The following is a 19,162-nucleotide window of genomic DNA, read 5'->3' as shown; positions in this document are numbered from 1 at the left end:
TCATGGTCCATGTGGGTTCAATCTCTCACACAACAAATAAAATTTTTGTTTTATTTTCTTTTGAGACAACTTCTCATACCCTTGGCTACCCTAGAGCCAAGACCAGACTAGCTTTGAACTCAGAGATCTCTGCCTGTCTTTGCCTCCTGAGTGTTAGATTTAAAAGTATAGGCCAACTTGCCTGGTCAATAAAATACGTTTAAAATCTAAAAGTTTAACCAATAAATACTGTCTTAACATCAAACAGAGAGTTGTGATGCACACCTTTGATCTTACCTCTTGGAAGATTGAGATAGGAGGACCCTGAGTCTGAGGCCAACCTGGACTACAAAGCAACAATTTGCCATAACAAAACAAAACAAAATCGAAAGGTTAAATATGAGTCTATATGCAGCTCAGAACAGACAGCCCCTCCCCCTAATCAATTTTACCCTCCTAAATCTCTTTTGTGAGTAGGGACAAGAAGCATACAGATCATCCACACGTCCAAGAGCAATAGAAGAAAGAGGGGACGAGAGGGGGCCAGCGAGATGGTTCCTGGGTTAAAAGTGCCAGCCATGTAAACCTGAAGAGCTCTGTAATACACATCAAGGTGGAAGGATCGCCACACGTTTGAAATGGCGTGCATGCCCACATTCATGCATACATAATACATACATAAATTAAAGACCATTTCCTTACCTGTAAAACTGGGATGATAATTTATAGGGTTGTGATGAGAAATAGAAGCAGCCTTTTTGAAGTCATCTTGTAAAACAATGAGGGAAAACATAACTTACAGCCAATATGCTGAGGAACTGCTTGTTTTGACTGAGTATATAGATGCATACACTTATGACTCCAGTGACGGATAGAATGAAAACATTACCTGTTGTATACTTGTCTATATATTGCAGGAAATATATTTGGCCTTTCCTATGTACCAAGCACTATACTACCTTATTCCAGTTCTACACCTGGGAAAAAACAATAGCTTGCTGCTGGGTTTTTTTGTTTGTTTGTTTTTTGTTTTTGTTTTTTTCTTTTTCCTTAGCTGATTCTGTTCTGTGCCCAGACCACAGTGCTTCATCTACAATTGGCTCATATCTAGCGCATATCCAGCAAATGCCTTGAATTCAGAATAATCATTTCCTGGGCTGAGATGGATGGGTAAAACGGTAGAGATAGGAATTTGGCCAAGATGAGGTGAGTAGAGCCTGTGGACAGCTTTGACATAGGTTGGACAAAGAGGCTAAACCAACCCCTCCAGAGGAGAAGTGGAGTCCGATGCCCTGCCCTAGGCTGTACCCCCACAGGAGGGGCAGACTGTAATGGAAGAGCTATTAGATTGCATTTTAGCAATGTTCTGTAGAGCATAGTCTTGAGTGGGCAAGACAGACCCATTAAAGGTCAGAAAGAGGGCTGGCACTACAGCTCAGTGAGTAAAGGCACTTGCTGAAAAGCCTAATGACCTGAGTTCTATCCCTGGAACCTACATAAAGGTAGAAGGAAAGAACCAACTCCACAAAGTTGTTCTTTGACTTCCACATGGTACTATGGTGCTCTCTCTCTCTCTCTCTCTCTCTCTCTCTCTCTCTCTCTCTCTCACACACACACACACACACACACACACACACACACCAGTAATAATAATTTGATAATAATCTGTATTTTTTTTAAAGAGAACAGGCACTAAAGACATGGTTCCACAGTTAAGAATTCGTACTGCTCTTGTGAAGAACCCAAGTTCAGTTCCCAGGGCCCATGTCGGGTGACTCACAATTGCCTGTAACTCCAGCTCCAGGGGGACCTGATGCCTCTGGCCTCCAAGAACATGTACACTCATATGCATGTACCTACAGAGCAACATACATACATGCACATACTTTTTAAAATACATAAATATATATTTGTTTAGGAGAGAGAAGGCTGAAATATATGGTCCAAGATAAGTGAAACCAGGCTGAAGAGATGGCTCAGTGGTCCTGAGTTCAATTCCCAGCAACCACATGGTGTCTCACAACCATCTGTAATGGGATCTCATGCCCTCTTCTGGTGTGTCTGAAGACAGCAACAGTGTACTCACATACATAAAATAAATAATTCTTTAAAAAAAAAAAAAGGTAAGAGAAACCATCCTTATGGCAGTAACAAAGTAACAAAGATGGTGAGGATAAAGGGAAACCAAATGCTGTGATCACTTAGAGCACATCTGGTCCCATGGAACTACAACTGTATACAACTGTGTTCTCCTAAAATTCATATAGAAACAGTTCTAATCAATAGCAAGTGTTGGGACTTTTAAAAAGAGGTGATTAAGCAGTGGGTGGAGATATGGCTCAGTGGTTAAGAGCACTGACTGCTCTTCCAGAGATCATGAGTTCAATTCCCAGAACCCACACAGTAGCTCAAAACCATCTGTGATGGGATCTGATGCCCTCTTCTAGTGTGTCTGAAGACAGCTACAGTGCACTCACATTCATAAAATAAGTAAATAAAACTTAAAGAAGAAGGAGAAGGAAGAAGAGGAGAAGGAGGAGAAAAGTAGAAGAAGGAGGAGGAGGAAGAGGAGGAGGAAGGAGAGGAGGAGGGAAAGGAGGAGGAGGAGGTGGTGATTAGGCTATGAGGACTCTACCCTTATAGATAGATAGCACTGATGCCTTTAAAAGACTTGAAAGCTATATGCCCTTTGCCCTCCTACCTTCTACCCTGTAAAAACTTTGCAACGAGAAACTATCTCAGAAACCCAGAGCAGAACCTTATCAGACACCTTGAGGACTTCCTACTTTCAGATCTGTGAGGAATAAACTTATATGCCTTACAAATTATCCAGTCTTAGGCATCTTGCTACAGTACAGGAAGAGCTGACAGCAGGTATATATTTCCAACACTGCTGCTTTTCCTCCTCAGTGAGTCCCATAATAATAATTGTTGGGGTGGGGGTTGCTTGCTTGCTTGTTTGTTTTGAGACAGAGTGTCGCTATGTAGCACTGTCTAACCTGGAAATCACTATGTTAACCAGGCTGGCCTCAAACTCATAGAGAGCCACCTGCCCTTGCCTCCCAAGTGCTGGGTGCAATTATCTTTTGATGTCTTTCTCCCCCTATTAGTTTCTTTCTCTCTATAGTTCCTTGTGTTCTGGCACAAAATTGATAATAAATATTTATGGGAGATTTTTGACTAAATGAAAAAGTTAAGAAGGTGGCTCTGAGACTTGGAGGTATGGGAGATGGGAAGTTGAGAAGGGGATAGGGTTGTGGTTTAGGGTCTCAGCCCCCAAACTGTAGCTGGTAAGAGAAAAAGAGGACAGACTTGAAGGTAATCAATTTGTAAGCAGGAGTTGCAGCAGTCTTTGCATATGTTATCACCTCTTTTTTTTTTTTTTTTTTGGAAGCAGGGAGGGGTTGGGGGAGGGTGATGGGGAGGCTGAGTTTCAGCACATTCCAGATCTACAGAATCGCTTTGTCTCTAAGAGTGCTACCCAAGTCTCCTCCCTTATCTCTCAGGGTTTCAGACACAGAATTCTGGCAGCTCATCTGGAGCACTTCCCAGCCTGGCTGGGAGGACAGCATGGATCCCTGCAGCCTGGCTCAGAGGACTGTGTGCATCTGTGCAGCCTGGCTCAGAGCCTTCGTGCATTCGGGCAGATCCTGTATCCTCTGCCAGGAGGGGCTGATGGCAGACAACGGCCTTTCGTATTACTCCCATGGATCCCTGCAGCCTGGCTCAGAGGACTGTGTGCATCTGTGCAGCCTGGCTCAGAGCCTTCGTGCATTCGGGCAGATCCTGTATCCTCTGCCAGGAGGGGCTGATGGCAGACAACGGCCTTTCGTATTACTCCCCCTCCTAAGGCAGGGCCCCAGGCTGCATCTTAAATCAGGGTCCCAGGTCACATTTAGGAGTTGCCAAAAGAAATAGCAAGGATGAGTTAAAATCTAACTTTGGGGTCACGCTGACCCAAAAATGAATCCCAAATCTGCCACTTACTATGTGATCTTAGAATTATCCTCACTTAACCTCCAAGAACAAAATTAGTACCCAACTGAAAGGGTTGATATAAATTAAGAAAAAAAAATATATAGCTTATAAAAACACTTGGCTCTTAGAAAACAATGGTTAACAGTTATTACTCAGAACAAAGAAGCCATTGTCTGTACCCCGATGAAGGCCATCAGGGAGCAAAATAAGATCTGAAGTGTCAGCACACTGGCTGGTGCCACCAGAACTGCCACTACTATCACGCCAGAAAGAGTCTCTACAGTCCCTGCTTACTTAGAGCTATCTTTTGATTCAGAGTCAGAGACTGTGTCCTTGGCTGCAAATGAGACTAAAGTAAGTCAGTTAGGAATCAGAATGCCTTCGCCTACAAATAACAGAAAACCTGGCTGCAATGACATTTTAAAAAAGTTTTAATGGCTCAATATCAAAGCCAGTATCTTTTGACACCTACACCAACCTCCTCCATCCCTGTTACTTCCTTTTGTTTTGTTTTGTTTTGTTTTTTCATTTATTACATGTATGTACACTGTAGCTGTCTTCAGACACACCAGAAGAGGGCGTCAGATCTCGTTACAGATGGTTTTGAGCCACCATGTGGTTGCTGGGATTTGAACTCCAGACCTTTGGAAGCGCAGTTGGGTGCTCTTTCCCACTGAGCCATCTCACCAGCCCTTGTTTTGTTTTTTGAGACAGGTTTTCTTTGTATAGCCCTGGCTGTCCTGAAACTCACTCTGTAGACCAGACTGGCCTCGAACTCAGAAATCCACCTGCCTCTGCCTCCCAAGTGTTGGGATTAAAGGCATGTGTCTCCTCCATGCCCCACTGACTCCTATCTTACCCTCACAGTTGTTAAGTTTAGAGCTGCAGCCGAAGCTGTCTCGTCATATTTAAGGAAAGAGGAAAGGGAAGAGGCAGTGTCTGAAACTGGAAAGTTTTCTCAACAACCCACAAAGCATACCCTGCTTCCTGTCACAAAGCCAGATCTCATGGTGAACTGAGTTCAGCTTCCCTGTCTCTTAGTTTCCTTTCTAAGTTTCCTTTCGCATTGTGTCTGAGATCCCCAGCAATCCTATGCCCACTTTCCCATAGCAGTAAACATTCACACATCGTCTTGGTTGGGGTTTCTATAGTTGCAACAAAACACCAGACCAAAAAGCAAGCTGGGAAGGAAAGGGTTTGTTTGGCTTACAATTCCACATTGCTGTTCATGATCGAAAGAAGTCAGGACAGGAATTCAAGCAGTTCAGAAACCTGAGGGCAGGAGCTGATGCAGAGGCCATGGAGGAACGCTACTTACTGGCTTGCTTCCCATGGCTTGCCCAGCCTGCTTTCTTATAGGACCCAGGACCACCAGCACAGGGATGGGACCATCCACAGTGGGCTGGACTATGCCCCATTGATAACTAATTAGGAGAGTGCCTTTCAGCTGGGTCTTATGGAAGTATTTTCTCAATTAAGTTTCCCTCCTATCAGATAACTCTAGTTTGTGTAAGTTGACACAGGCTCAACCAACACACTCACAAATTCTGTATTGGCTTTTCTCCCTTCATTTGTCAGGCTGGAGATATAGCCCAGTTGATAGAGTGTTTGCCTAACATGTATGTCTAAAGCCCTGGATTTGATTCTCAGTACTACATAAGCCAGATGCAGTGGCACATACTATAATCTTATCATAAGAGAGATGGGGGCAGGAGGACCAGACATTCAAGGTCATCCTGGGCTACTAAGTGAGTCCCATGCCAGCATGAGACACATGAAACTTTATCTGGAAGAGAGAGAGAGAGAGAGAGAGAGAGAGAGAGAGAGAGAGAGAGAGAGAACAAAACACACAAAATCACCTGATTTTACTTCTCTTTGGGAATTCAAAGAGATGGTTCCATGAATAAATGTAATTGCTGCAGACGCCTCGTTATCGATCTGAGTTTGATATCTGGAACCTGTGTAAGGAGGAAGAAGAAGAGAACTGACTCCACAACATTGTCTCCTGACCACCACGTGTATACTGTGGCATGCGCCGTGTCCCTCCAACCCCCAATTACACACACCACTACAATAACAGTCAGTATAATTAATCTTTTAAAGAGAAACAGGAGGAACTGAAGGGATGGCTCAGTGTTAAAAAGTATTTCCTGGTTCTTGCAGAGGACCTGGGTTTGGTTCCAAGCACCCACACTGGGTGTGTCACAGCCACCTATAATTAATCCCAAGGGATCCAACATCCTCTTCTAACCTTCATGGGCACCTGCACATGTAGTGTGCCCACAGGAAAACAGGCACACATAGATACCCATAAATTAATTTTAAAAGAGAATGGACTTGGTTGGGCCTAATACGCTAGGAAATTAACAATAAGAATTGTTAGCTTTGGTAGTAGACGGTGTACCCTCTCACATGTGGGATAATGCCTGCTACCATTTAAATCTGAAAAGTGGCCCCAAAAGGTACATGCTTTGAGCATGCTTGGTCCCCACTTGTGGCACTATTTGGAAGGCTGTGGAACCTTTCAGAAGTGGGTCCTGACTGGTGAAATCAGGTGACCAGAAGTGGGTCTTTGAAGGTTATACTCACTCATGATGCTAATTTCCCTCCTCTGTTTCCTGGATGACTGCCATGTGAACAGCTCTGCTATGTGCTCCCTCCTCTGCGACAGCCACAACATGCTCCTGCCCCTTTCTCTTTGAGGGGCTGAGATCCTTCGGAAACTGTGAGCCAAAATGAGTTGTTCTTCTCTCAAGCTGTTTCGGGCAAACAGTCTGCAACAGTAACACACACTGCCCAAGCATATGAAGGTGGCACTGGTGAGGACTGTCCAGAGATAATGACAGACGTACACTATGCCTAGCCTTTTTAAATGCTCAATATCAGCACATACCCTTCTCTCTATGCTTGCACTTCAAAAACTAAAGCAACCCCCAAGCCTCAAACAATTCTTTTATAACCTAAAGAGTAAGCCCCATATCCACCTTCTACCCTAAAAATGGAATCATTCCATCCAGCAAGGAGCCCAAGATCACCAGATAACATTCACTCTTCCTTCAGGCCTGTAGTGACTCCATCTCTGTGTTCTGTTGCTGTGGTAGTTGGAATAAAAAAATGACCCCATAAGCTCATGGGGACTGGCACTGTTGGGAAGGGTGGCTCTGTGTGATCTTGTTAGAGGACGTGTGGGCTTTGAGATTTCAAATACTCAAACCTGACCAGTGTGTCACTCTCTTTCTTCTGTCTGCTCCTCTCCGGCATCATGTCTGCCTGCATGCCACCATGCTTCCCTCCATGGTGATAATGGTCTAAACCTTTGAACTGTAAGCCAGTTCCAGTTAAATTTTTTCCTATACAAGAATTGCCATGGCCAGGCAGTGGGGGCAGGGTAGGGTATGAGGGCACACCTTTAATCCCAACACTTGGGAGACTGAAGCAGGTGGATCTCTGGGTTTGTAATCTACAGAATGAGTTCCAGGACAGCCAAGGCTACACAGGAAAATCCTGTCTCAAAAAAACAAAACAACAACAAAAACAAACAAACAAGCCAAAGGGTTGCCATGGACATGGTACCTCTTCACAGCAATAGAACACTAACTAAGACAGTCGTCTGTGGACTAAACTTTAAAGTTAGCCACTACAGTATGGCACGTCTGTTATATCAGAGTGGGAAGGGGAAGGAAAGGAGAAGAGAATTAGATGTAATGTATAAATTATAAGTATATATCAAGAAAGCTTCCTGCTGCCGATCCCTTTCTGTTGTTAGTCTTTTGTGTATCTATTCACACTTAGAACTTTATTCTACATTTTCTTCATCTTTAGTCAACATGTCTGTGCTCTGGAGCCATAGCAATGAAAAGAGGAAGAAGGCGTGAAATCGGCATGCCACTGTCTTAAAAGCCCCAGTCCTAGGGTAGCATGGAGCTCTCATGTTCATATTGCATCATGGAGAACTTGCTTACATAGCTTCTAACTAGGACAGTTAAGACAATAGCTGAGTTTTTTTTATATGTGGACCAGATCAATCTTTATCCATCCATGCCTTCTCTATCTCTCCCTCTTCCCTCCCCCCTCTCTCTTTCTCTCTCTCTCTCTCTCTCTCTCTCTCTCTCTCTCTCTCTTTCTCTCTGTGTGTGTATAGGAGGGAGAGGTCACAATTGCTCTTCATTTTATTATCTATCTCTCTATTAATTGATTTTTTATTGTACATGTATGGGCATTTTGCCTGCATGTATGTGAGTGTACTGACTCCATGCCAGGTGCCAGAAGAGGGCACTGGACCCCTGCCTTGTGGGTGCTGGGAACCAAACTCCAGTATTCTGCAAGAGTATTGGGGTTCAAATGCTTTCAACTGCTGGGCTACCTCCCAGCTCTTCCACCTTATGTTTTGTCTCCCATCGAACCTGGAGTGAGCCATCTCAGCTAGGCTGGCTGATCAGTGAGCGCTGAAACCTTCCTATATCCTATAGCCCAGGGATTCTAGATCCACAACACTGTGTGTAGCGTTTACCTAAGTGCTGAGGAGTCCAGGACTTTACCCACTAAAGCAGCTCCTCAGCCCTAAATCTTCTTTCTCCCGATATTGATTCTTAGTGGCCTATCCTATATATTATTCTTGTATTTTTCCATTCGCTTGTTTGAGACAAGGCCTCACTCTGTGGCCTAGACTAATTTCATACTTTCTATATAGCTCCTGGGTGGAATTCATGGCAGTTCCCAGGCCCAGCCATGTTGTTGGAATGACAGGTGTTAGCCAGCACACCCATTTATGATTCTCTTTGTTTGATAATAAGCCTGCCATTGTAACTAGAGATATGTATGCAAGAAAGGTTTAACAGCAGTTCCTCAGGACAGTAAACCCTGATGTGTGGCATTTTATAGCTTTTTGGTTTTCTAGTTTTTCTGGATTTTTTTTTTTTTGGTGTGTGTTTAAATACTCCCAACATAGCTAATTTTAACCCATCAAAGTTGCATCACTAAACATAAAGTCTAGAGAAATCCACTGTGGTAGAGCAGAATAATGGCTCTCCAAAAATGTGCACACCCTAACCTCTGGAAGTTGTGACCCTGTGACCTTTAGTGACAAAACAGACCTTGCAGACATGACCAGATTAAGAATGCCAGGTGGGAGAGCATCCTGGATTATCTGCACAATCAAACATCATCATATGGAGCCATAAAAGGGAAGGAGGGGAGAGTCAAAGAAACGGCAGATAGCACTAGAGGTACAGCTCTGGTTCCCAGCAGAAGGTTGGAGTGAATTAAACAACAATAAAGATCAAAAGAAGAAAAGGAACAGGTTCGATCAGGTGATAATGACAGTAGTCATCTTGGTGATGCCACTCGGAGTGTTGGGGGCTTCCGAGAGGCTGGGAAAGAAAGGGGGCCAAGCTGAGGCTGTAGACCAGTGGAATGCTAGCCTGGCCCACTCCAGGGGCTAAACTCAATCCTCATTGTTGGTGGGTGGGGAGAAGCACTTTTTAATGGCTAGTTAGGGAAAGGAATTGACACATAATTACCCCTCAGGAATTTGCTTTATTAGGAGAAAGGGCCTGGTCCATGATTTCAGGATGGGTGTGGAGGTGAGACAGCATTAGAAAGGAAAGTGCAAGGTATGGAAACAGGGTAACAGGAGTAAAGGAAAGAGGCTTCCCTTTAAAACCTGGAGCTTTATTAAGACAGACAGCTTAAAGGAAGCATAAAAGAGACAGCCATCATAACTGACTGGGGCTGGGAGCATCCCAGAGATGGTATGCATTCCAGAAATCCCCAGAACAGAGGAAACATTTGATTTATATATCTGTTCTGGGGGTAGCAGGAAGTTTTACCCAGGGATAGCCTATGTGACAAGGAGAATGGAGGAGTCTTTAATGGGTAGGACAGTAAATTAGGACTTGTAAAACCACAAGCTTAGGGCTGTGGAGATGAACCCTAACAGTTAAGAGCACTTGCTACTCTTCTAGAAGACCCTAGTTCAGTTCCCAACACCTGGGTGGCTTTAACCCCTGGAGCAGGAGATCTGACACCTCTAGTCTCTGTTAGCATTTGCACTTGTATGCAAACACATGAACACACACACACATTAAAAGGAAAATAAAATAAATTAAAACAAACCAACAAACATCCCAGGACAGACAACTTTCTTAACTCTCTGTCCCAAGGAGGGACCTGCAGGAGAGATCTGGCCAGTTCCTTAAGGGGACAGGTCCATAATCTAACACTAAGTAGGAGATGGGGGTGCGGGAGGGAAGAGGAACAGATTTCCCTATAGACCTTCAGAAAGAGCACAGTGGAAGCTGTGGTATTGTACTGACTGGTTTTGTGTGTCAACTTGACACAGGCTGGAGTTATCACAGAGAAAGGAGCTTCAGTTGGGGAAATGCCTCCATGAGATATGGCTGTAAGGCATTTTCTCAATTAGTGATCAAGGGGGGAGGTCCCCTTGTGGGTGGTACCATCTCTGGGCTGGTAGTCTTAGACTCTATAAGAAAGCAAGCTGAGCAAGCCAGTGGAGACAAGCCAGTAAAGAACATCCCTCCATGGCCTCTGCATCAGCTTCTGCTTCCTGACCTGTTTGAGTTCCAGTCCTGACTTCCTTTAATGATGAACAGCAATGTGGAAATGTAAGCTGAATAAACCCTTTCCTCCCCAACTTGCTTCTTGGTCGTGATGTTTGTGCAGGAATAGAAACCCTGACTAAGACAGGTATGGAGAAGGGGAAACACAGATCATCACAGTGGTCAGATTTGCTAACAAGTTTTTAAAGTCTTTAAAAAGGAAGGATAAGAGCCGGGCAGTGGTGGCGCATGCCTTCAATTCCAGCACTTGAGACGCAGAGGCAGGCGGATTTCTGAGTTCAAGGCCAGCCTGGTCCAAAGAGTGAGTTTTAGGACAGCAGGGCTACACAAAATAAACCCTGTCTCGAAAAAACAAAAACGGAAGAATAGGATCAACTTTAGCTACTATCTCAAATGCGTAATGCAGCCTCGCCTAACACCCTGGTATGGTTTTCCTTCACCGGTCCCTTCATTTTTCAGATTTTTATTTGATGTATAGGAGTATTTTCCTGGGATTTTGTGTGTGCACCACATGTGTGCATGGGACCCGTGGAGGCCAGAAGAGGACTCGGACTCCTCTGGAACTGGAGTTACAGGTGAAGTTGCTCTTCTGGAATGTATTATCATATATCGGCAATGTCTGTTTTCCCCAACCTCGTTAAAGTTGGAGAGGTTCCCATGTAACTGAATGTCCTAGGCATGCGTGCTTGCTCCTGGCAGAGGTCCTTTGCAGCATGTGAACTGCCATGTAGGTGCTGGGAGTCAAACCTAGGTCCTCCACAGGAGCAGAAAGAGTTCCTAAACATTAAGTCATCTCTCCAGCCCAAATCAACTGTTTCTTCCCCTTTTCAGAGATCCCTACTAGATGTAAGTGTATTGGTGGTGACGGCAGTAGGGTTTCATTTTGTTTGGATTTGGTTTGGGTTTTTTTTTTTTTGTGGCTGTTTTGTTTAGTTTTTAGGGTAGGCAGCAATCAAGGTTTATTCCAACTGGTGAGAAGGTAAAAGCAGATAAGGAGTACACTCTCCAGAGCAGACGGCAGAGCCAGTCAAGAAACTGGCTCTGCAGACCAGGAGACCTTCAGCTCACAGAGACTGGTCTGCCTCTGCCTCGACTGCAGGAATTAAAGGCGAGCGTCACCACCGCCTGGCTTGGAGTAATTCTTAAAGGTTCCTTCTTAGGCCCTTAGTTCTTGCTCTTTCCAGTAATGATGCAACTTTGTTGTTAACTATTATATTTACCCCAACGTCTTTCTGGAGTGTCTGACTTACTTTGATATAGCTTTACTTTTTTGAACATCTTTTAGTTGTTGGGAATGACACACATAGCCAGCACACATTTAAATCGCCACAAGATGGCAGCCTTGCCAGTTCTGGCTTCAGGAAGTCCTGTAACCGGTTTCTTCAGGCTAGAAGGGGAAAGTACCTGATTCAGATTTAAATCTTAAGACTTGTAGAGATCCTGTTCAAACCTGAGTCTTTTTATATAATAGAGGGTTGTTTTTGTTTTTTAATTTTTGAAAAAGTTGGCTTTCTCCCCTTTTCTTTTTTGTTTTTGGTTTTTTGTTTGTTTGTTTGTATGTTTTTGTTTTTCGAGACAGGATTTCACTGTATAGCCCTGGCTGTCCTGGAACTCACTCTGTAGACCAGGCTGGCCTCGAACTCAGAAATCCGCCGGCCTCACGCACTCCCAAGTGCGGGATTAAAGGCATGCGCCACCACCGCCTGGCTTCACACACCCCCCCCCCCATTTTGGATGAGGAAACTAAAATTGACTTTAGTTTACTTACTCAGTCAGGGTCTGAATTTGAGATGAGCTTTCTGCTGACTCCAAAGATGGGTGGTAATCCCCTCAGCAAGTGAGTAAATTTCGTTTGGAACTGCTGTTATTTAAATTTCATTTTAAAACTGCAAGTTAAAGAAAATTAATTTTGGCCAGTCTAACAGAGCAATGTAACTAGCCTAACAAGAATGAAGATGGGCTGAAGACTCACTTGTGGACCTAGAGAAATGGCTCAGGGTTTGAGAGCACTGGAGGCTCCTCCAGGGGACCTGGATTCAATTCTCAGCAAGAGGCTAGTACAGGAGGATCTCTGTAAGGATCACAGGAGCATCTCTGTGAGTGCTCAGCAAACCTAGGCTACATAGCAGATTCTAGGACAGCCAGGGCTATGTAGTGAGACTGAGTCTGAAAAAAGGGAGAAAGAAAAAGTAGAGAGAGAGAGAGAGGGAGAAAGAGAGAGAGAGAGAGAGAGAGAGAGAGAAGGAATGCCCCAAGTATGTACATTTTATGAAACAGGCTTTAGTGCAACCTCTGAAGTTAACTTCTAGACATTATTGGCTTTCTTTTCTCTGCTGATTAAAGAATTTTTAAAAAGGCAGGGGGGGGAATCTCAGACACTACAGACAGTAACAGGTAACAGTCTTTATTACGGCAAAGAAACAGAGAAAGGGAGAGGAGAGAGAGAGAGAGAAGGAGAAGGAGAAGGAGAAGGAGAAGGAGAAGGAGAAGGAGAAGGAGAAGGAGAAGGAGAAGGAGAAGAAGAAGAAGAAGAAGAAGAAGAAGAAGAAGAAGAAGAAGAAGAAGAAGAAAGAGAGAGAGAGAGAGAGAGAGAGAGAGAGAGAGAGAGAGAGAGAGAGAGGGAGAGAGAGAGAAAGAGAGAGAGAGAGAGAACCTAAAATCTATTTCCCTCTGTAGACATAGAAAGGGGAGCTGACAGGCCCACAGATTTGGGTAAACAAGTTAAGGACCTGTCTTGAAAGGTGTGACCATCCTGGACCCACCAGCCAGAAGCATGACTGCCTGGAGAAAAAGCCCTCAGTTTTGCTAGTAGATTGGAAATAGCATATGAGAGGAGAGGAAAGGATTACATATGACTCACAATCTTCTGTGACTCTTGTTTTGTTTTGGAGACAGGATTTCTCCATGCAGCCTTGGCTGTCCTGGAACTCACTCTGTAAATCAGGCTGGCCTTGAACTCACAGAGATCCCCCTGCCTTTGCATCCAGAGTGCTGGGATTAAAGGAGTACACCACCACCACCTGGCTCACTCTGTTAAATAAAACTGGCCAGTTCTCTTCTGCGTTGTGGGAGGCTGTAAGGGCACAGAGTACTCCCATTTCTCTTGGCCTTACCACTTCCCTTAGAGGAGCCAGAGGTGTAATCTCAGACAATTGGAGCCTAACCCTGAAGATCAGTGATTCTTAAGCCTTCTCTGTTTCTCCGATAGTACCGAAATGCTCAGGAAACAATACACCACACACTACTGAGCACTGTGGAAGAAACAAAGCTCAGTCCAAATGGGCAGAGTCTGCCAAAGAGCTAGCAAAGATCAGGACAGATGCAAAACAGACCACAAGGGGTGACTAGACTCTACGTGTTGTCAATCCGAAGTTCAGAAGATCAAGAAAAGACAACTGACTGAACTCTCTTCAGGGAGCTGATCCCTGAGGAAACCTTACTTACCAGAAGGCTTGAAAGGTGGGTGTGAGGTAGCAGGTGACTGGGTCAGAAAAGAGCTGCACAGAGCAGAAAAACAGCACCAAGGACAGAAAGTGACAGGATGCCGAAATCACAGTCAAGAATGCATGAAGAGATCAGAGTGGCTGAGCACAGGAATAATGGGAAATGACAGGAAATGACGAGGGAGCAGGAGCTGGACCTGGTGGTGAGGCCTTTAAACCTACCTGCAGGTGAGGCTGAGGCAGGAGGATTGTAAGTTGAAGGTTTGCCTTGGTTAAAGAGTGGGTTCAAGGTCAGCCTGAGCAGCTCTGTGAAAACTTCTCTTAAAAATTCAAAAAAGTAGTGCTGGAGAGATGGCTCAGTAGTTAAGAGCACTGATGTCTCTCCCAAAGGTCCTGAGTTCAATTCCCATCAACCACATGGTGGCTCACAACCATCTGTAGTGGGATCTGATCTGCTGTGTCTGAGGAGAGCGGCAGTGTGCTCATATACATAAAATAAATTAATAAATCTTTTCTTTAAAAAGATAGACTGAAGTCAAAGGACTAGAAGAAACCAGATAGTACAAAGTCTCACGTGCTAGATTAAAGATTTTGGACTATCTTGCAAGGAAGACCATTAATCTATCATGATGTGTCTTTATTTTTTCAAATAAAACATTTGTATAGAACCCTGGTATATAACAGGTATTAAAATGGGACTATTTTCATGAAATGGCAAATGAACAGAAGTTAATATCTTGGGCTTTCTTGTTTTCCCTTTCTGTCCCCCACTTTCCTGCCTCACCTTAGTCCTGAAGTGGGTTTAGCTCCTGGATCTATTTATTCTCCTTTCTAAAGCCATACCATGGCAAAGGGGAAAATAAACACAAGGAGACCAGAAAAGGAAGCTGATGCAGAAGTCAGGGGCAAGGGATGGCGATGGCTTGGCTTGTGGTATAATAGTAGGAACGAGAAGAAATGAAGAGATTTGCTGATGAGTAGAGTGGGTGGGAGCTGTGAGCGTGAGTGTGAGGAGGCTGTGCAATGGCGTATCACTACTTTTCTTGCTTACACTGCTAAACGGATATTTTCTTAGGCAGACTGCGTCCCCCGAACGGGGAGTAAGTGATGACCTTCGCGAATGTTCCATTGAGGTGATGTGGGGGTCTCCTGAATGTGTGAGTAAGGACTGGACCTCCGAAGACATCTGGTCAGCAGACATGGATTTAGGAGTTCTGGGCTTGAAAGAGTGAGATGAGGAAAGGATCATCCTGAACTAGTCAGCGGGGAGTTAGAAGAGAAGACTGAAAGAGAAGATTCAGAAGGAGTGACTAGTGAGAGAGAGAGAGAGAAGAAAACCAGAAAAGTTCCCGTTTCCCCAGAACGTTTCTACCCCCAAAATGCCCCGGGGGTGAAAGCAGGATGGGAAGGTGCTGGAGAGATGGCTCAATAGTTAAGAGCCCTGACTGCTCTTGCAAAGGACCCAGGTGCAGTTTTCAGCACCTACTTCTCAGCTCGCAACTGTCTGTAACTTCAGTTCCAGAGGAACCAACATCCTCTGCAGGCTCTTCCATGCACCTGGTGCCTTACAACTATGCACAAGCACGTAATCCTTTTCAGAATATTGCTAAGGGAAGAAACTTTTTTTTTTTTTTTTTTTTTTTTTTTTAAGGTATGGGAGGAGAGCTGCCATGCGCCATGCAGGGAAAGCTGCAGCAGGCAAGTGCGCTCCCTGGAGGAGGCCCGCCAGTTTGCACGCACTCTGGAAAGGCGTGGCCCCAGAGATTTTTTTGACCCGGGATTGCTTCTTGCTAATGATGTGGTTTCTCAGATTTGTCACTGTCATACTCCTCATTTATTTGGCTTGGTGTGAGTGGACACACAGAGACCCTCACTGCCTACAGCCTTGGTGTGATTACTTCCTGGTTAATAGCCCACTCTGTTGGGCAAATCTCTAGCAGATCAACATGAAGATGAAAGTTCTTAAGATAATGCTGTTTAGATGAATTAATCCTTTTATGGAATTCCTGATCTGTTTTTAAGTAGTTCTAGGAAGTTAGCTTGCTTTAAATAATTTTGGGAAGTCGGGGTAGTTGAAAGAAACTTTAAAATTATAATCAAGAATAAAACATGCTGGGCTGGAGAGATGGCTCAGCAGTTAAGAGCACTGACTGCTCTTCCCAAAGTCCTGAGTTCAAACCCCAGCAACCACATGGTGGCTCACAACCATCTGTAATGAGATCTGACGCCCTCTTCTGGAGTATCTGAAGACAGCTACAGTGTACTTACATAGAAGAGGTTTCAGTGTGCACGATGAAATAGAAAGGTTTTGAATAAAGAATAAACAATTCTGTTATGAGCATAAGAACAGAGAACAGATTAATCGTCTGCCAGTCTCGCTGATCAAGACATCAAAAATAAAACATAAGACAGACAACCTGTTCCTTAATAAATCCAAATTGTCTTCGGCCAGGTATGAGAGAAACTTGCTACTATAGACTTGGCTTGCTTAAACTTTATTAATCTATGACAAGAAAATTACTGCTTTGGGATTACGATAAACTTCTGGAAAGAAAGGATTGGCGAAAATTGTTTAGTTAGACATAAGTCTCAAAAAATGATATTCCTGTCATAATTTCCTCTTGTGTAATGATTTTAATCTGTTTTTGAAGAATATGTATTTGTGGTCATTGTTTAGTTTGTGGCTACAAGGTAACTTTCTAAATAGAAAAACTTTGTGTTAGGGATATAAAAAAGGGTTAAGAGAAAAAAATAAAAGGCTAGAACCTTATACTCCTTCTGTGTGTGTGTGTGTGTGTGTGATCCCCCCTTTCTCTAATAGCTGGCTGCCACCAGCAGCAGCCCCCATCAGCTGCTGTTAGCACTGGCCCCAGTCAGCTGCCATCAGCACTGACCGTGATCACCGCTGTCACACTTCACTGCCTGCCATGGTTTACCCTGTGGTGTCAAAGCTGGCCTTTGACAGAGAGCTAGAGAGATGGGCTCAACTGTTAAGGACACTTAACAGTTGATGCTCTTTCAGAGGACCTGAGTTCAGTTCCCAGTACCATGGTCACCCACAGTTCACAAGTGCCTGTCACTTCGGCTTTAGGAGATCCAGTGTCCTCTTCTGGCCTCCATGGGCACCTGTACACAACTACACATGCAAATAAACAAAGAATTCATCGTAGGGGGAAAAGGCACTGTAAATTTGTGTTGCATGCCACAGGATGATCATGTGAGAAGGAAAATGGGGGAGTGTAGCTTACCTTAGCTGCTTAGAATCACTCACTGTGGCTTTGACTCCAATATCTAGGCCCCTGGTTGTCCCTCTGAGTCATTCCTTCTCTTCCAAAAGAAAATTAAGTTTACCTATGTCTAGGCTGCTCGGTCTACTTCCTGCTTCTAGGGGGCAAAGGGGCAAAGGCCTCTTTTCATCTAATTTGCTTATGTCCTAGTTGGCTCTAGATGTAGAAGACTGTGCCAGAGTAATTCTCATTAAAGTTTGGTTATTAAATACCACTTCCCCATCCCTACCAACAGGTGCATATGTTTGAATTTTTGGTGCTTGGTCCCCAGATAGTGACACAGTTTTGAAAGGGTAAGAATTGTGTACATGGGACCTTGCCGGCAGATACCGAGATAAAGGTGTGGATTTTAATGGTTATAGACTGGCTCCATAAAACCTGTGCTGTCTATTTCCAGATTTGCCAAAAACGTGACAATCTAAACTACACACTCTGATGCCACAGACCAAAGCTGCTCTTGGGACCATGAGTGCCACCACACCATGTCCATCATGATGCACTGAGTTATCTACCCCCTGAACGGGGAATCTGAAATGGTAGTAATTAATGACGATGGTTGTGTAGCCTTACAAAAAAAAATTATTATTTTATTTATACAAAAAGGTTATTTTATTTTATTATATACTTGGAAAGGTGACTTTTATAGTGTGGGAATTATATGACAAATAAAGAATACCAAAAATGATAACAAGGTGATTTATGCCACTACCAAATTTAGTTTCTACATAGAGCAGTTCATGACAACCTGCAACTCTACCTTCAGAGAATATAACACTCTCTCAGACACTTGCACAACATACGCACACACACACACACACACACACACACACACAAAACAAAACAAAACAAAACAACTACAAGCTATTGAAACCCTGTTTTGGATTTCCAACTCTTAAAATATATAAGATGGCAAGGTGGCTCAGCAGGTAAAGGTGCTTGCCACCAAGGCTGACAACCTGAGTTCAATGCCCAGAACCCACGAGGTAGAAGAACCTGATGCCACAAATTGTCCTGTGACTGCCACATAGATGCTGTGGTATTCATGTGCCCATACGCATACATATTCACACATATAAATAAATAAATACAACAATGTAAAATAAAATATCTATCATGCACTCAACATATTAGGATTATATATTAAACTATGAATAATTCTTTAATTCTACAATAGAATTTAAAAAAACCTTAGACATCCCTTCCTCCTGACATTGTGGTGGAAAAGTCAAAGTTGGATGGTGTTACCAAAGTCTGGTGTCCAAAGTCTACCAGCATAGACATCACCTCACTATCGTATCTGGTGTTCTTTATTGGCACATAATTCACACACTATAAAAGTTCACCCTCCCGAGTGTAATATGTTCCTTCTCATAAGGTTGCGTAACCATCGTCACTACCAAATTCCAGAAAAGTTTTATCACCCCCAGGAGTAGCCACATGCTCATTAGCAGCCGTTCCCTGTTCCCCTCATTTGGCAAGCACTACTTCATGTTCCTACTCCACACTTCCCGTAAGTAGGACTGTGTGGTGTGTGGCCTTTGTTCCCTTCACAATGCCGTCGAGGTTCATCCACATCTCAGCGTCTATAATGTCACTCATTTGGGGACTCGTTATTTCATTTATGGGCAACTTTTTATCTCTTCATCATTTTTTATTTATTCATCAGCTAATGCACTTTAGGCTGTTTCTGCCCCTTTTGGGGGGGGGGGAGTTATTTGAACAGTCATGTTTTTGTATGAACACAGTTTTAATCTTGGTTTGTACCTAGGAATAGCAATAAGTCTATTCTTGATGTTTTCAGGAATGCCCTGACTGCCCTCTGCAGCAGCTGCAGCAGCTGCAGCACCAACCCCTCTCCCCAACCCCAGCAATGGATTCTGTTACAACTTTCTGCTTG

The 19,162-nt window shown here is 43.9% G+C and overlaps 1 long non-coding RNA gene across 1 annotated transcript; it reads right to left on the bottom strand.

Annotated features, from left to right (window-relative positions):
• Positions 1-5,817: 5,817 nt before the first annotated feature.
• LOC115030890 (uncharacterized) lies at positions 5,818-17,288 on the bottom strand. The gene is made up of 4 exons (XR_003836483.2): positions 17,227-17,288; positions 12,304-12,421; positions 6,547-6,680; positions 5,818-5,915 (listed from the first exon to the last, which is right to left on the bottom strand). It is a non-coding gene; the product is annotated as an uncharacterized LOC115030890 (long non-coding RNA).
• Between the last annotated feature and the right edge of the window lie 1,874 nt (positions 17,289-19,162).

Source organism: Mus caroli, unplaced genomic scaffold, assembly GCF_978045245.1.
Source record: "Mus caroli unplaced genomic scaffold, Mus_caroli_1 scaffold_6, whole genome shotgun sequence".
In the NCBI taxonomy this organism is placed as follows: Eukaryota; Metazoa; Chordata; class Mammalia; order Rodentia; family Muridae; genus Mus; species Mus caroli.
This window is presented reverse-complemented; position numbering and strand designations above follow the sequence as displayed.